The sequence below is a fragment of the Atractosteus spatula genome, chromosome 5 (genome assembly GCF_055471065.1).
Source record: "Atractosteus spatula isolate fAtrSpa1 chromosome 5, fAtrSpa1.hap1, whole genome shotgun sequence".
In the NCBI taxonomy this organism is placed as follows: domain Eukaryota; kingdom Metazoa; phylum Chordata; class Actinopteri; order Semionotiformes; family Lepisosteidae; genus Atractosteus; species Atractosteus spatula.
The window spans coordinates 48,598,287-48,616,019 of record NC_142710.1 but is presented as its reverse complement, the minus strand read 5'-3'; positions in this window follow the sequence as shown (position 1 = coordinate 48,616,019).

The following is a 17,733-nucleotide window of genomic DNA, read 5'->3' as shown; positions in this document are numbered from 1 at the left end:
AACTATTACACTATGATGGCTTGCAAACTTGCTCTGAATGGCTTCAGCACAAGTTCAGATAACAATTTGTCAGCACCTAGCAGAATTAATCCTGGGGGAGTCTGTACTAACAGAAAGCAGGTTAGTTAAATTGCAAACTAACCTTTCTCTTCTAGAAGACATTGAATTTGCAACCATGACCCATCTGTTTGGTAGCTTGACTGATGGAAGATGCACATTAAGTCATTATTTTGGTAAAAAAATGAATTAATATACAGTTAGTTCTGAAAGCGCTGAACAGCTGGTTGGCTGTTACAGAGATCAGAAACGTATTGAATATTCAGATGTATTAGGGTGCCAACCAGGACAGAAATATTAAGTTCAGGATCTCCTCAGAGTTCATTTCAGTGCATGCTTACACATCAAAATCCCAATGTAAAAAATACAATCTGCAAACTTCAAGCAACAATAAAAGAAAAACAACTAGTGGATTTAAGAGCTCCTCTATAACCTCTACAGTTACCTCAGTTACCTATGGTAATATGTTTGATACATATAAATCCTATTGTAATGATAGAGTAATTGTGTGCAACTCATAAGTAACCTGAAAGTGAATTAAGCTGTAAACTACCTGAGTATGATGTCTTGTGGCCTCTTTCATGTTGTTCTGCATAGACAAGTGTGGCGACATTGTAAGCAGTCCCAGATAATCTTTATAATACAGTACATTGATATGTTTATCTTAGATTGTTAAATTATGTCCGAGTATACAAACATCTACTGATAAACTCCTTACAGTGATTGGGATAAGTTTGTAATAGAAAAAAGGAGATTCTGTCTCTGTACGTGTAGTTACTTAATCCCTGGCTGCACCACTTTTGTATAATCCCAATTTAATTAGATATTTAGTAATCAGTCAGGACCACACACAGTAACAGCTGGTATATATACACGTTGCTTATTGCATTGCTGTATTGTTTTAGAACACAGAAAATGTGTTTCAATGCACAGTCTGAATAAAATCCTTTGTTTTCCTTAAGGCTTAGTAACTTTAACTTTCTTAGTGTACCTAATGTGTGCATTCCAGATTTAATCAAACAAGAAACCTTCCGACATGTAAAGCATTACTATTTTTATGGAACTACTTGATAATTGATACACAATCAAAAAGAGTCCTACATAAATGTCATTTATCATCACACACGCACAACAATATAGTGTATTACACGTAGTATGTACTGTTGAATATTTTTTTGTTTTTAAAAAGTAAACCTTTACCTTTCCAAGTTACTTGTGTGAACATCTACTTTTTAAAATTGACAAGACGATAAGGGAAAATAATTTTAAGGCGTCATGAGTTAAGGTAATCTATTTAGTGTATACTGTATAGTTGTTATGCAAAGTAATGCATTACCTTGTTAAAGAAATTTCTCTTACCAGTTTTAATAAAGTAATCTTTTACACAAGAAACATGTAATTATAATGGATTGCTTTTTTAAATTTTTCCCCATTTCCTGATCATTGGTTACACATCTTGCACATTGTTCTAAAAGCTCTACTTCAGAAAACTCTGCTAAAGTTCTATGCAGTTTGCATGAATAGCCATAGGAGGGCTCCCTTTTATGGGAATGCATGGAACAATAAGAACTAGTCTGCAGATCCAATTTAACAAACTACCTTAAGGTATCTGGTGTGTAAGAGAATATAACAGTAAATGATTTTATTCCTCAGTAAAAGAATACAAATCCAGTCTCTAAACACATTTTCTTATACATAGCAAAATATGGGCCATATCTTTCTGAATATTTTACTAAACAGTCTCTTTGATTATGCAAACAGATGTTCTATGAAATAAAAAAATATCAGCACAGTTCAACGAAACAAAAACCACAACTTTTGCCAAGGAGCTTTACAATAAATTGAAAGTAGACATGCCTCTATTTCAATGACACAAGCACATATTTCCACGTCCATTTTTAGGTGTTGCACAACAGCTGTGTCACTATAAAATAAACAACGACAAACAGGACAGCTGCAATAGTGTTGAGCTGTTCTACAGGCCTGGGTGTGAAAGGGCAAATCTAGCAATAAAGAAATCCTAGATGATTGCTGGAATATATTCAGCATCAGTGGATTGAGAAATGCAGTAATGTGTTGAAAAAACATCAGCAAACCACTGAATTGACAGTCCATTTTAAGAGCACACTGTTATCCAAACAACAAACATCTGGGGGATGCATCACACAGTTGTGTGAGACATATTGTATTTGCATAGCTGTTCAATGTTTGATGAAGTCTGTTCAGCATGTTTTCTTTCTGCAAATTCATGCTTATTTTATGGTTTTCATATTTTCTATTTTGTTTCTTTCCACAATTAAACAACAAAAACATTAATAAACATGAAAGAAAAACACATTAAAAAAAACTGAAGACGAACAAATTTGTGATCCTGAAAACCAGCATTTCACGAGGAATGACAACTCCCAAGATCAAAGCGTAATGAACTGCAGTGGAGCAAATATTTGGCTTAACCCGCTTGGCTGAGGGCCATAGGACGAGGAGGCCAGGCGCAGTGTAACCAAGGGGTAGCTGCAAAGGTGGAGTTGGGGTGGAGGTGGGATGCAAAAGTCACACACGAAGAAGAGAGATATCGCATTTGGTATTTATAGTGTTCGGTGGAGGAAGGACGAAGGGAGTGATTGCTAATTACTGACGGCTGGGAATGATTGAGCGTGGTTGTTGTCATCCCTCCCAAACTTTCATTAAATAAACTTCATTTCACGAGGAATGACAACGCCCAAGATCAAAGCGTAATTAACTGTAGTGGAGCGAATATTTGGCTTAACCCGCTTGGCTGAGGGCCGACCTCCTGGCCATAGGACGAGGAGGCCAGGACCCCCAAAAAGAACCAAGCGGGACCCCAAGCCACCAATGCAGAATTTGGAAGGGCCTGAAGAAGGAGAGAATGCGTGATCTGTGACCCGTGGGTTGTTGCGGCGGTAGGACAGTCGGAGTGCCTGTCTGCATTCTGTATAGGTTTACTGTAGGGAAGTCAGCTTCTGTTGGCCTAGGCGAGTTACTTATTATGAGTACGCTTTGAGGTGTTGACGGAAGGGAATTCGAATGAACACAAGGTCTAAATGATGAAAAACCCTGTAGGCTCTTTGTAAATGGGAAAGGAAATCGCTGCTATTATTGGATTGGGTTAGTGGTGCCGGTGTTATCTGGATGGGTACGGGCCCGTGTTTGTGATTGTGTCCCCCAAAAGCAGCAGTGGAAGTTGAAGACTCCTGCGTTTGATTCGCACGGTGATCGGGAGGAGAGAGATGGAGGTAGACAGCAGCGACTTGGCCTTTTATAGCTGTTATAGCTTTGATGAGGGTTTCTGGACGGATGGAGTGGCCATCTCAAAGGAAATGTGGAGGCTTGTAAACCTTATGGCAAGTGACACTTTTGCTATCTGACGATAATTTAACTGCTGGGACTCTTATGGACTCTGGAACTGGATAGCGAACATTGATGGCCGTATGATAGATCCATGTCGGCGCGGTGGAGAGGAAAACAAAAAACCTCTGGGTTTCCTGGCCCAATAGATGCCCCCCCTCCGGGCAGCTAGGCATTTTTTGGATAGTTCCAGACTCCGGCTGTGGTACTGTAGCTCATGGAATTTACATGTGTGGATGTTATGTAAAGTGAGAGCAGTACTGGATCCAAGAAGTATTCGATGTCGGGGATAGGGACTTGAGTCAAGGGGCGATTGTTGAGTAGGCAGAGGTAGGAGGCTGGGTGGACCCAGGGCTGAGAGGTGATGGCGGCAGCCAGGGAGGATGAGAGGAAGAGAAATGGGCCTGGGTCGGATCGGATGCCGGGGATGGGGGAATGAGGTGAGGGACTTACCTGTGCAGACGTCGAAGGGGGTGGCTTTGGTAGCAACAGAGGACGGAAGGGATGAGACTGAGGCTGGATAGGGGAAGAGGGATAAAGAGGTGACTAGACAAGGACGCGAAACATAGGGCGATTGGCAAGAGAAATTAACTTGGAGCCCAAACTCTATACCAGAGATGGGGAGACAAACGAAGGAGGAGCAGATTGGACATGTGGGGGGGGGGGGTAAAGGATAGGGATGAAATGGGGATGTGGGACAAAGGACTTACCTGTTGATGAGGTGATACCGGTGGCGGAAAGGGGGAGAGAAAAACACGAAGTCGAGACTGAGACGCGAGACATGGGACTTACCTGTATGGACATTAAAGAGGTTGTGCCGGTAGTGGCGGGGCTGAACAGACTAGACTCGTGACAGCTACAAACTGGGCCAGAGGTAGGACGCCGCACAGACCCGGGGCCAAGGAGATGGCCTCAGTAGCAGCTGAAATGGAACAAATAGATCCAGGGCTAAATTGAAGGCCGGGGATAGGGAAAACGCACGCTTCCAAGACAAAGACCCGACTCCGGGAACAGTTCTTTCTGAGCCTGGGAGAAATGCAGTCACGAGGCATCCTGGAATGTGTTTTGTTTTTATAAAACGGAACACCGGGGGATCAAGACATAAGGGTTGGGTTGGACAAAAACATGAATAGGTCAGGGACGCAAGACGCGGGACAACTGCTGACCGGGCCAGAGATAGGACACCGGACAGACACGATGCCAAGGAGTTGGCTGCAGTAGCAGCGGAGGGGGGAACCCGGGGCTAAATTGAATGCCGGAGATTTGCAAATATGACAGTGAGAGCAGCCAGTTTTGTTTTAACAGAAGTATCTGGATGTTCAGATGCTAGATGTTTCGAATGGATGGGTCGGAAACGGCGAGTCCTGGTCTTGGGAAAGGCCTGCGAGGGCCTGCAGGGGCGTGCGGGGGCCTCCTGGGGCCTGAGAGGGGTGGCGGGGGTGGCGGGGGCGGCAGGGGCGGCGGCGGAGACGTGGGACTGCGGCTCCAGAGTTTAGAGAGGAGGCTGGGTATAGAACGGGGTGCGGGCCCGATCAGCACTCTCCTAGTGCTCGCCCTGGGGAAGGACACAGTGGTGGCTGTCGTGAGTGACGAGGAGGGCTCCCTGGAGAAGCTGTGTAAGATGGAGGCCAAGGGCAGCGGCCAGGTGGGAGACAATGAGCTGGAGCTCCTCTCCCTGGATTCGTATGCTTCCGATGACGGATCCAAAGAGGATGGCTACCCAAGGGTGTGCTTGGGCTTGGACACCGTTGACAGCAGGTTTGCAGGATCGGACTGCCGTTGCTTGGTGAAGGCAAGATGCAGACAAATGTGTAGTGGGACAAGACGACGGAAGACGAGGGGCGGAGACGTAGGCAGCTTATCTTTTTCTCTTTCTGCTCTTACGTATTCACGTTTCGTTCTTTCTTCTCTTTCCTCCCTTTTTTTTGCGAAAGCGGTCATTCGTGGTCATTCGTTGAGGAACCCATAAAAAAAGGGGTACATAAAGCTGTTTAAAGACCCGGAAATGATGAGAAACTGACTGGCTGTCTCCACTCCGTAGCTACTGCAGTGCAAGTTCTAGCATAGGCTGGAGAACAGCTGCGCGGGTGACGTCAGCAGAGGGCACCAGAAAATTTAGAAGCATTTCTTTTAGCTGGACTGTCTCAAGTCTTCATATTACGGCATCAGGTCTGTAATCGTGGGAGAAACTGGAGAAAAAGGAGGAGCGGATATGCACGACTGTGGTAGTAAGGTTTACGTGTGAGGCAGGGGCTGCTTGGAGAATTCGCCATGGAGGAAGGAGAGCTGGGTTCGTGGTGAGGCGGGGTCGATAATTGCAGAATGTGGACTTGAATCTTGAGGGAGCTAGCCGGAGATGGGCGCTGCTGGTAGGAAGGCAAGGGATAGAGGTGACGAGGCATTGGAATGAAAAGCAGGAGGAACAGCTGGTCAAGGAGTGTACTGTAGGGGAAGGTGCTGCCGAAGGTTCTTCGTCTGAGCAGAAAAGTTACAGGTCCGAAGGCGATCGAAATGCAAGAGAAAAAGCACGGGCTTGTGCAACGCGAAAAGACGCACCCGAATATGCAAATATGCGAGGAAGAGAGATATCACATTTGGTATTTATAGCGTTCAGTGGAGGAAGGACGAAGGGAGTGATTGCTAATTACTGACAGCTGGGAATGATTGAGCGTGGTTGTTGTCATCCCTCCCGAACTTTCATTAAATAAACTCCATTACAAATGATTATGTTTGTTGCTGCTTTTTCTCTTCTCTTCAGTAATTATGGACAGGCATTTATTTTCTGTTGTGATTGGATAAAAAACTGAGTAAGTGAATGTGCTACACCCAAGCTAATGTTTTGCTGTACCTATGGTTATCCTTCAGCATTAAAAAGATAATTTTAACACTTAAATGAAACACACAACCATGTATCTTGGGAGGGATGTACTCTGTATCCCGTTGGTATCCCGGTCTGCACCATTTTACCATTAAGCCACTTCTCAAAGAAAACATGTTACACAATAGGATTTAGGAAGCATATTCAGTTTCATTTGGATGACAGGTGACTTCAAAATCGATGTATTTTCCAAGAGATAATCTAGTATAAATCCCAGAGACTAAATTTTATCTTAGCAGTTGCTTGACTTTGACCACACAATGTCACCTGTCACTCACAACTGAAATTAGGTAGAAGAACAATGCAAAAAATCTGATTAGGCTAATCTGAGTTGTGCCTTCTAAATTTAAAAAAGTCTTTGCATTGCCCACGTCAGCAGCCTGCCACTTATCATTCGACCAAAACTTTTGTCGACAGCACTGTTAGCTCAGCAAAGCTCTGCTGTGCATACCTCTCCCAGTCTATATTGAGTTAATACCCTTTATAAAAACTATTTATATTAGAATTCATATGAAGACCTGCAGTGAAAAAATGGTTTGCAGGGGCTAAATACTTTTTTTTTTAGCTGAAATAGCTCAGTTTTCCATCTTACACACCATATAATGCTCAGATGAGAAAGAAACAATTGCAGATGATTTTCTTAACTTATTTTCCACCTTAGCTGAATGTAGAGAGCACTGCCAGTGGAATGGCAGTAGAGATCAACAGGAAGAACTGAAAAACATACAAAAAACCACGAGGCTCAAATTGTGATAGCTTGAAGCATTAGGAAGTATCAAATGCAACACCTTCATGCGAGAAAGATACAACAGGCTGTGATCAGCTGCCTGTCTCAGACAGCTTTGTACTCCTGTAACCTCTAAATCATGCAGTAAATATTAATTAGCTTGTGATTTTAAGCAGATGTGACAGTGTGGTGGCACACAGACAAGACTGCTCATTGATTAGTTCAGTTTGACTCTTCCACATGCAGTATTTAAAAATGGATGGCGCATGATACTTTCCAAACAAAAGTTTATTTGCGTTCATAGAAACAAGTATGGATGCATCACGTGGATTTCATGGCCTTGCAATACAGTAAATAAAATGTAAACTAATGAGCATTCTTTTTTCTTTTACCCTTAGGCCATATCATTGTAATGATTGGAACACATCATTGTTAGAAACAATGTACTGTAAACCTGGAGACAAAGATCAGAATACTTTTTCAAAGCCTGGTTCCACGGCTAATCAGCCCATAAAGCTTGTGGTATAAAATGATTGTAAAATACACAGAACTCCAAAACCCCCAACAAAAGTGACCTATTTTAAATAATATTTTGTATAAATGAAGTGCTATATGAAACAAAAATTGTAGAAATGTAATGTACGTCAACTAGGTGATTGAGACGTATTCGGAACAGTGCATCCCCTTGACATGTTAGATGAGACTGTAACGTCACTTGAAACTAGACTTTTTCTCCTTCCGTCAAGATCCACACAGTGTGACTTTCCACTGAGATTTGATTGCAGATAAACTCCCAATTCCACCTGGACTGAACAGGATGATTGAAGATTTGTTTTTAATTATTCATTTGGTTTTCCATTTCTGAAGGTCAGGAGATGATCTGCTCACACAATGTTGGTTAGGAAAGGTGGCACTGGCATCAAATATTTATTTACCCCCATGTAGTCCAAATAAGATCTCAAATTATAATGGCTAAACAAATCAGAATCTGCTCTGCTGCATGCATGACAAATGAATCACACAAACTATTGTATTTCTTGACCTGCTAACATATTGAAACACTATTGTTTTTGACCCGACACACCATTTCTGATTACAGCATTTTGTTTATTTGTGCATTTCAACTTAGCTAAAACATTTGATTATTGTTGCCAAAACCTGTATTATTATTGATTTTACCGACCTTTCCATGGTCATTATGTTTGGATTTCCATATGTGTATATATATTCTCTGGAAATATAAACACATAAGTAAAATACGTATTTTGGAGTTTACAGGGCTTATTAATATTCCCTTCTCAGATGTGTACAATGACAAAGTATTTGCTTTGCTATTGTATTTACTGCCAAATACTGTAGATCTGTTTGGAAATAATACAATTGCTTTCACACATCTGCTTTTCAATCTCTACTGTAAACACTAAATTAATGTTCCTATCCACAGCTATTCTCTGATAAATTGAAAATGTTGTATCTTTTTTAAAAAATAAAGGGAAAAAAGAAATGCACCATGGCTCTGAACAAAACAATTACATTATTTTGTTCATTGCAAGCTTTGGAGTGTATTCACATATGAGTGTGCTCTATGTCCTTAGAGAATGGATAACTAATATTTTAAAATGGAAAATATTGAGTTCTCAGTGAGGAAAAACGTGATATTCAATGATCATCTCTGTGAATTCATGATTATAAATTTCTTTGCCTGATAGTTGAAATCAAAGAGAATAAAAAGCCTCCTGATTTCAGTAATTTGGAACTTAAGAGGAATCTTGTAATGGGAACATATTGTATTGTTGTGGCTAAAAAGCTTCAGACAATTAAAAAAACATGCACAGGTCCCCAAATATGAGTCACTCCACTTGTCAGCATTCCCAAAAACTGACGCATACGTATGCGTTATTCCAGTTAAAACAAGGTCAACAGATACTGGAAAAACTATTTTTTATGTTGAGTTAAAACAGGATGGCAAGAACAAGAAAACTGAGTTTAAGTTTAATTTAAAAAAATGAATAATTAAACATTCAATCCAAATGCTAACTCCAAGATTCAAGGACATTGTGTCATGTATTTTATGTTAAATGTAAAATAATAAAAGAAAGCTTTTAAGATGTATTATTGTATAGCTTAGTTGGCATGGCTTTCTGCCAAATATCTGTGGATATCTAAGATTCTTCGGTCCATCTTCAGTAGCTGCTTTGTCCTTGGAAGGCCATTGTGACATCTAACATTAATTGCTTTCCTAAAGGGCAAATGACACTGCACTTAAATAATAACAATATCCATTGATTTTCTTTATGATTAAAAACAAAATAACAAGAGGTGATAAAAAGTTACCTGTAAAGCTACTTGTCTTTTTATTTATTATTTATCCATTTACTTATATGTCCTTAATCACAATGCATATCCAGCATTAGTGGAATTAACTCTCCCGAATCTATTCCCAGAAATCACAGATGTGAGTTCCATGGGCATAACCTCTTTTATTTTTTAAAAAAAGTGGAATGTGAAAGTAGGTGTGTTGCCAGAGAGCTCTTCAGGAAAACTGACACATCTGACTGCTCTGTAAGCTTGCATACAGATGAAAAATATATTACAGACAATAAACACTACCACTGGGGTAGCAAATCTGGTAAATCCATAAAAATAACTTTGAAATAACCCTGTTCTTAAACCCTCTAAAATAAACTGACATGTGTCACCCGTTGCGGATTATGGAATTTTAACAGTTTAGGTGACGACAAGTCCTAATTTCGCATACCTCGGCCCAACTAGGTATAAATATCATATTTATAGCTTACTTGCTTTAACGTGTAGATTTCACAACTCTCCCTCTACCCCATCTTTGCCTTTACAGCAGTTCCATAGCTCATCCAAAGAGAAAGACTGAAAGACTGCCTCAGCCAGGTGAGTTCCCGAATAAAACCCACTGTTTGAATCACGTCTCTATTTCACCTAAATTAAGGTTCGAAAAACTATAGAAATATCTATTGGAATTTGTTGAGTAACTTTATAGTGATTCTATGATAGTCATCATTTATTTACAGACTTTAAAAGTATTATGTATGCATTACATATTCACCCAGGTGCTGTGTTTATTAGTTTTAGTCTGGCAATGAAATAAAGCTCTTGCTATCAACAGTTTAGTTTACTGTGAGATCTGTTGTTAAAGAACAAATAAAGATCACATCATTTTAGGCAGTTCTTTTAATATGTCCTTAGCAACCTTTAAACTACTTTGATTTTGTACCAAAAATCATAATTGCTCACATAAAAAATATAAGACAACACTCTGGGACATTGTAAAAAGAAGAAGCAGAAGTATTACAAACAGAACCGTACTCCTTTGTGACGTTCTTTTTTCAAGTTTTTCTTGTTTTGTTTTAAATTAATCAGAAAGGATAAGATAGTTTTGGAGTTAAAATGCATACCTTCTGGACTCATTCCCATTTAGTTTAAGGAACAACTTTTGTTATGATTTTAGGACAGACAGTAATGAGTTTTAATGTTTACTTATTTGCACGCACGTTTAAATTTTACAATGGAAAGAGTTAGTTATTGTTTAGGTTTTTGAATTTTGTTAGTGTTTTTGAATTTCAGATCCTGAGTGTTGATTAATGTATTTGGGTACTGGGGAGATGTGCATGATTTCTATTCCAGAAAATAAACTCCTGTTTGGGCTTCAGCACGTTTGTATTGAACCAAACATAATTTTAAAATGTGGCCGTAATGTTATTTAGTATGTGTTATATCCACCAGTTTTGCACATTCATTTTGCATTTTAACTATCTTTCAACAAATCAGAAATTATTACGCTGATTTGTGATTGGAAGAAATCTTATTAACTACACTAGATTGATTACCTAGTGTACCTTGAAGCTGGAAATGTTTACAATTATGCGGCTAATTTAAAATGATTTTGAGGAAATAAGCTGTTGCAAAGTACAAACTCCAGATTGTGCCTTAAGTCTTTTAAGTCAGTACTGTTTTAATAAAGTTTTAAGTTTTAATAAAGTATTTTATTCCCTTTCCTATCCAGAGGGCAACACGTAGGAGTAAACAGGAAAGATGATGCATAAGGTTATGCATGGAAACAATAATGAGTACTAAACTAAGGGGCTATCTGTATTGCAACATGGAGTTTGTAACGGGAAGTTTGGTAAGAGGTCAAATTCTAATCTCACCCAATTCTGCGCTCCTTGCACACATTTTTTCTTGCTCTCTTTTGCTTGCTCGCGCCAGAGAGATGTTTTTCACACTCTCACTCTCCAAAGACAGACCTCACCTTCCAATTCTGCATCTCCAGCTTTTCATCCAGTGTAACAGGGTTCATGCATAAATGCAAGTGATGTCAACCCCCCGGAAAGTTATTGTCACACTTCTCTCAGTTTTCATTACATCTGTGCACTGACAAGCAACAGCAAGGGGGTTTACTTGCTACCAGTTCCTATACTACTTCCACATTAGGCTAAAGAAAGTCAAGTGCAGAGCCAGAGCTTCAGGTTACTCCTTCAGGGTTGGCACAACCCATTCTGTAATTCCATTCTCTACTAATCAAATCCTAGATCTGTGTTCCTTCAAAACCTTGCATATCCAAATTGTCCCAATCAAATGTCACGCCCAGTATACCAAGAAGGCGCTCTACTTTTCTCCCATTACTAGTTCCCTGTGATTATTCATGTCTCTCTGGTGTGTCTTGTTGTGTAGCCTATTTACTTCCTGCTTCTGCTCTGTTTCTCGCTCAGCATTGAGGTTCGGATGTCCTAGCACCAGGTCACTCCTGTCCTTGGCCTGAGGGCATAGGTTTCTATAAGGCATTTCCTGAACAGCTGAGCCCGGGCTATACCCCGTCTCGCCACTACGCATAGGGTCTATTTTCGCTCTCCTGCCATTCTACGGTTCGTCCTTTCCGACATCAGTGACATCAAACAAGCGCTCACACCCCTTTAAAGTCATTTACAGACTCTGCATCAGTGTTATGGGGCTCCCTTGATCTCTTAAGGGAGGTCTGTCAGCCCCATCTTTACTGCCAGATTGCTATGAGTGAGTTAATGGAAATTTTAAATTTGTGATCACAATAAATGTCTTCATTTCATCACATTAATTACAATTTATGCATCATTAGGAAAAGGTAAATTTAACTAACATGTTAGAACTTGTTGTTTCCTTGCACACGCAGCAGAAGTAATGATAAGATTAGTTCTTGAATTACACGTGATAAGCATTCAAGGGAATTTGTGTATTTGAATTAGAACCTGGTTAATGAATAGACAACAGTGAATAGAGACAGGAGGTGAATGCTCCTAGAGTATTGCCAGTGCTTAATGTCCAAGGAGCAAGGGAGGTGTAGCGTCACATAATCATGATATGATATAACATCAATGAAATGGTCTTTCAATTTGTCAACTGTTTTACAAACCATCCTTGAATCAAGGGATCACTGAAAAAAAGGAATCAATTTCAATCAAATTTCATGCCTATAAAAATCAATATAAAAAATTGGCTAAAGGAAGTCATACACACAATAACATTCTGTAAAAAAAATGTATCCTTATTTGGATATTCATGTGATCCCATACTCACGCACATCCCAGGACCCCAGTTTCCTTTACCACAGTAAAAACACAAACACAACTGGACTCTGGACCCAAGATTATACTCGAAACTCCTATAAGGATTACTGGTCCACCTGAACCCTTGAGTGGCTGGAGGACAACTCTATACACTTACCAGTTCGCCCTAATACGCTTCACCCAGCAACACATTTTTTAAATTTGTTTACTCTCAGCACAACTATAAGGAGTGGTAGAAAACCCCAACATATAGAGTCTATCCTGCGGCCCAACCAACTAGATTCTCCCTGACTCTCGTTCACCTTCCCCAGGCATTCGACCTCAAAACACTTCTCAAGACCTTTTAAACACTCGTGGTTGTTCATTCAAAAGCGTTTTCAAAATAGCCCTCCTAAACGCAGCTCATCATCTGAAATAATGTGGCTTTACAATATTTTGCAGCAAAACCTTGCTTAAAAAGCTGAACACCCAGGAGTTTTAGATACCCAAAGGACGTGAAAGGGGGTAGGAGAATTTGCATATCACTAGCAAGGCATGTGAGATCCTACATCATAAGTCTATTTCACATCCTTTAGACACTTGACTTAAACTGTGGAGGCAGTGTCCAAAAAAGTTTTTCAACCCATGTTATCTGCCAAGTATTGATGCGGTTTTGTGCTTTCCTATCTAAGCACTTTGTTTGGAATGGCTTGTGGCTAGAATGATGGAAGAAAGCATGTAACCATAATACTAATGTAGTGACTGCAGAGAACGCACTGTAAACCACCCCTGACCGCAGATCTGGAGTCAAGAAATGTGTGTCATGGAATTTGTTGAACAGATATTTTTTCCACCAGCAATTAATTTCATAGCCAGTGTGACATTCCCCAGCATCCCGCTGGGTTTTCCTCCCGACAAGGACCAGAAAAAACGAAGACAGTAATACCAATGAGCACAAACTACAGGTACAGAACTACAGGCAGTTAGTAAAATCCAAAGTACTGCATATATACCAAGGATAATATGAGAAGGACTGGAAATGTATTTGATTGGTTATCACAGCTTCTGATTTTCTGTCAAGAGAATTTTGTCATTATGGTTGAGGAATGACATATTTTATCTGTTTTTATCTTTTGTTTGATTATTTTATTGTAAAGACTTTTGTGGTGTATTATTATTATTGAGTGTTTTGCACTGATTTGTGCTTGTATACAACAGTATATTTATTGATAGAAAAGCACTTCTGGTCTCAGGGAAAGCACAGAAAGCATAGATGCCTCCAAAAAAAAAAGAAAGAGAATTGCAAGTAAGCTGAACATTCAGCAGAACAAGCATTATTATTTTTGAAACTGGATTACTGCATAGTAATAACTTTTCAGAAGTGATTAACGGTAATAATTTTTAGAAAAACTGTATGCACATTTTAGAAATCATACTCTTGTTAGGTATACGGAGCTTTTAATGGACAAATTGAATGGTACTTCAAAGCAAGAATTTTGTCGTAGCATTTTGAAGGTTTTATTATTTATAATAATGTCACGTTTTGATCGAAGAGCACTTCCAGGCGCCGAAGATTATGTTTTTTTTTGTTTTCATCTCTTCCTGACGCTCTTTGTAAACAGGCTAGCCCTTGAGAGCCAGCTGAGACGATGAGGTAAGGACTCGGCAGCTGAAATGTACAGGTGTGTCCGACAGCAGTGGTGATGCTAATGTAATAATTCTCCTCTTGAAGGATTTCATTGCCAACCAAAAATTTTATAATTTTTGACACCTGAAGAAGGCTCCACGGTCGAAACGTTGTGTTTTCTTTCTTCTTTTTTTCAGCATGGAATAAACCTATTACTTGTTCCTTTGCAGCCTACGCATGCTGACGCAGCTACCCACCTGAAAAATTAAATAATGTTTAACATGACAAAAATAGATATTAATACATTTTAAAAATATTTTAAATAAGTTTTAATTTTTCAACTATTAGAGATAAATGTGATGGTATACAACCATGAGACCATAAAAATGTCCTTTTTTAGCAACCACCAGATGTTTTCATGGTGTAGCAACTGAAAATCTGAGGACTGACAAAAATGTTTCTTTGAATATGAAATTTGTGTCTTAAAAAACTAGACCAACAATCTATTTTCTATTTTCTGTACATTTTAAAATTAATTAATCATTTTGGATAATTACTTAAATTCTAAAAAGAGTTGCATCAGTTTGGTGAGACTTATTTTTGTAGATTTCTAACCAAAATTTTAATATGTTACAAATTTAAAATGAATTACAAATGAATTATAAAGAAATGTAATACAAGAACTTCAATTTAAAGTATATTAAAAAAACAATTCTAAGGAACTGCAGAGAGGAAAAATGTAGTAAACATATTTTGCATTTTTCACCTTTAAAAAACCTTTGCATACATTTCAAACATTTTCTCAGAACACCCAGGAAAATGCTACCATTAGTGATTAAACAAGAGTAAATGTTAGAAACAAGGTTCTGTTTAATTGACTCTGATCATTAATAGCTGCATGAATCCTTTTTGTCTACAAAGACATTAATTTGAATGACTAACATCTTGGAGCTCATTCAAGAACTCTTCAGGGAGACTAATCAATAATAACTAATTTACATAGACTAAAATATGTCAAAACTGGGATAAGAACTAGTTTAGCAAAACATTTCTCAAACAAAGCTTAGAAAACACAGCAGAAGGAAGGATTAGTTCTGTCATGAAGGTGAAAGATGCAGTCGGAGTAGAGCATTCTTGTTTGATTTGAGCTTCAGGAGTCAACCACAGGTGTGAAGCTGTTAAGCCTGCAAGCTGTTCAAAGAGGTGTGAGTGAACTAAAGATATTTTACAGGTTCTGTGCCACCAGCACAAAGGCTGAACAAAAAGGTTAAAGGTCACTGAAAGCCCTGTTGTTACAGATTTGTTATACTGTCAGAGCTCAACAGGTGAGCTCTGGGGAAAACCCAACATTTTCTGACAGCAAAAGAAGATGAGACACTATCTCAGGAATTTTTGTAACACAACACCAGTCACTCAGTATGTTCTCCAAAACAAACAACGTTCATCCTTTTTTTCACATCAATAGCCCTCAGTTTTTTCCCCTTTGAGGAAAACATTATCCACAACCTAAATGCCCTCAGAAAGAAAAAATGCCATCTTTATTTGTGTCAGTATTTGTTTTCATTCTAAAGTGACGCTTTTTTGATTTGGAAGAAAAGCAAAATATGCACCTGCAGTGATGGATCTTCTGTCTAAGGAAACAAAGCCAACTTTCTGAGACAAACAAGAGCAAAAAATCCCTCTGGGTGTGTTCAAGCTAAACACAAGCCAAAGAAATGAAATCAAGTTATGCAATAATGCTCTACAACTTACTTTGGACAAACAAAATCCTAAGTAAAATTGAAAACAAATAATGATTGCTGTGTTTTCTAAATCTTAAAGATATAGTATACCTATTTTCAACTTGGTTAATTTTCCAATTGACTGCAATCTATTGGATCAGGAAACAAACTGCTATGAGCGCCAGCCATTGTGCGAAAGAGCATTTTCGGGTCATAAAACAATTAATGCAAATAAAATAAAGTCAAATGCTTTTATTTTCGAATATATTATAATACAATAATTTTTAGTTTGTGTATTTTCAGATGCTAGCGTTGTGTCTCGCAGTGGATAAAATGCTTGATAAAGAAAAATGTAAAGAGAGTGAAAAAAAATCTGAAACAGTTGAAAAGTCTCATGAAAAGTAGCCCTCCCTTTCCGCATCTGGAGAAGAGCTATCATGCGCGAGAGGTTTACAGATGGCCTTACTGTCTGCGAGACAGTGACCACTAAAAATGCATATTCATGCTGAGAACATAATCCGTTTTGTCATAAAGTGTCCCAAAGCATCATTCAATTGCTTAGCCTGCTGTCTGTAAATCAAATCAAACTATTGTGCAAGCTGTGGAATACCACACAAAATATCTCCTCTCAGTATGTTTCAGAGTTTAATGAACTGAACTAAAAAAATCATTCTTAACATCTGTAGCAGATTGTGGATAAGTAGTCAATTCTACTATTTAGGGATAAGGGGATACATATTATTTAGGTGGATAGTGCACATTGGTGGTGGTGGAGGGGAGTCCCCATTACCTGTAAAGTGCTTTGAGTGGAGTGTCCAGAAAATTATTATTATTATTATTATTATTATTATTTATAGGGCACACTAGTTCTTGCGATCTTGTGTACATGTCTCTATAAGTACCTGTACATACAAACCCTGTACAGACCGTTTCTCAGATGTATCACTTCAATTAAAAAAAAAACGGGTTGCACAACCAACTAGCTTGCACCCGGCTTCTAATAGAATCACAGCAATCGGTTTTGAAAAACTCAGATGGGAGCAATAAGAACTGCGGCCGCAAATTTGCAAAAAAACACTTCTTTGTTAAATCATAAAAGCAACCCTTTCAGCTTCATTGATGAGATAATGACATTTAAGTAAAAAGAAAAATAGCACCTGAAGTGAAAGTACGTCAAAAATTAAAAGAAAAAGTGACTTGTAACCTTAAAGGCAATTGCCGCTTAATAAAGCAAAACGTTTTTTTCAAAGCGGCATACAGATGTCCGGTGTAATCCTACCTCATACCATGATACAGATAATTGCTTTTAAATGCAGCAATTTTTAAAACAATGATAAATAGACTTCTTTAAGTTATTTATAATAAGTAATAATGATCTGTTTCCTATCTGTCAGCCTCACATTTTTATTTGGGCAAAGCTGAGACTGTAGTGAATGGAATACAGTGTTCTGTAGGTCTTAGATAAATAGCGTCTGAACGCTAGTATTTATCTTGTACATAACAGGGATGTCATTTTAATAGGGTGGTAGCGTATTCCTTGGGTTAATCATTATTCATCTGGCAATTGTAACAATTATATGCCACACATTATGGATTAGCCAGTCTTGAGATTTCAGTTCCTATGAATTTTTGACACATAAAGGCCAGTAAGAAGCGTGAGTGTCCAGAAATACATACAGTATTACAAGTACCAATAAATAAAAACAAAATACTTTTGTGAACGAGGGATGAGATACAAGGATACAAAAATACAAGGATAGGACTACAGAGGAAGTGGGGAAAGGTTTTTATGTAAGGTTTTAGAATAT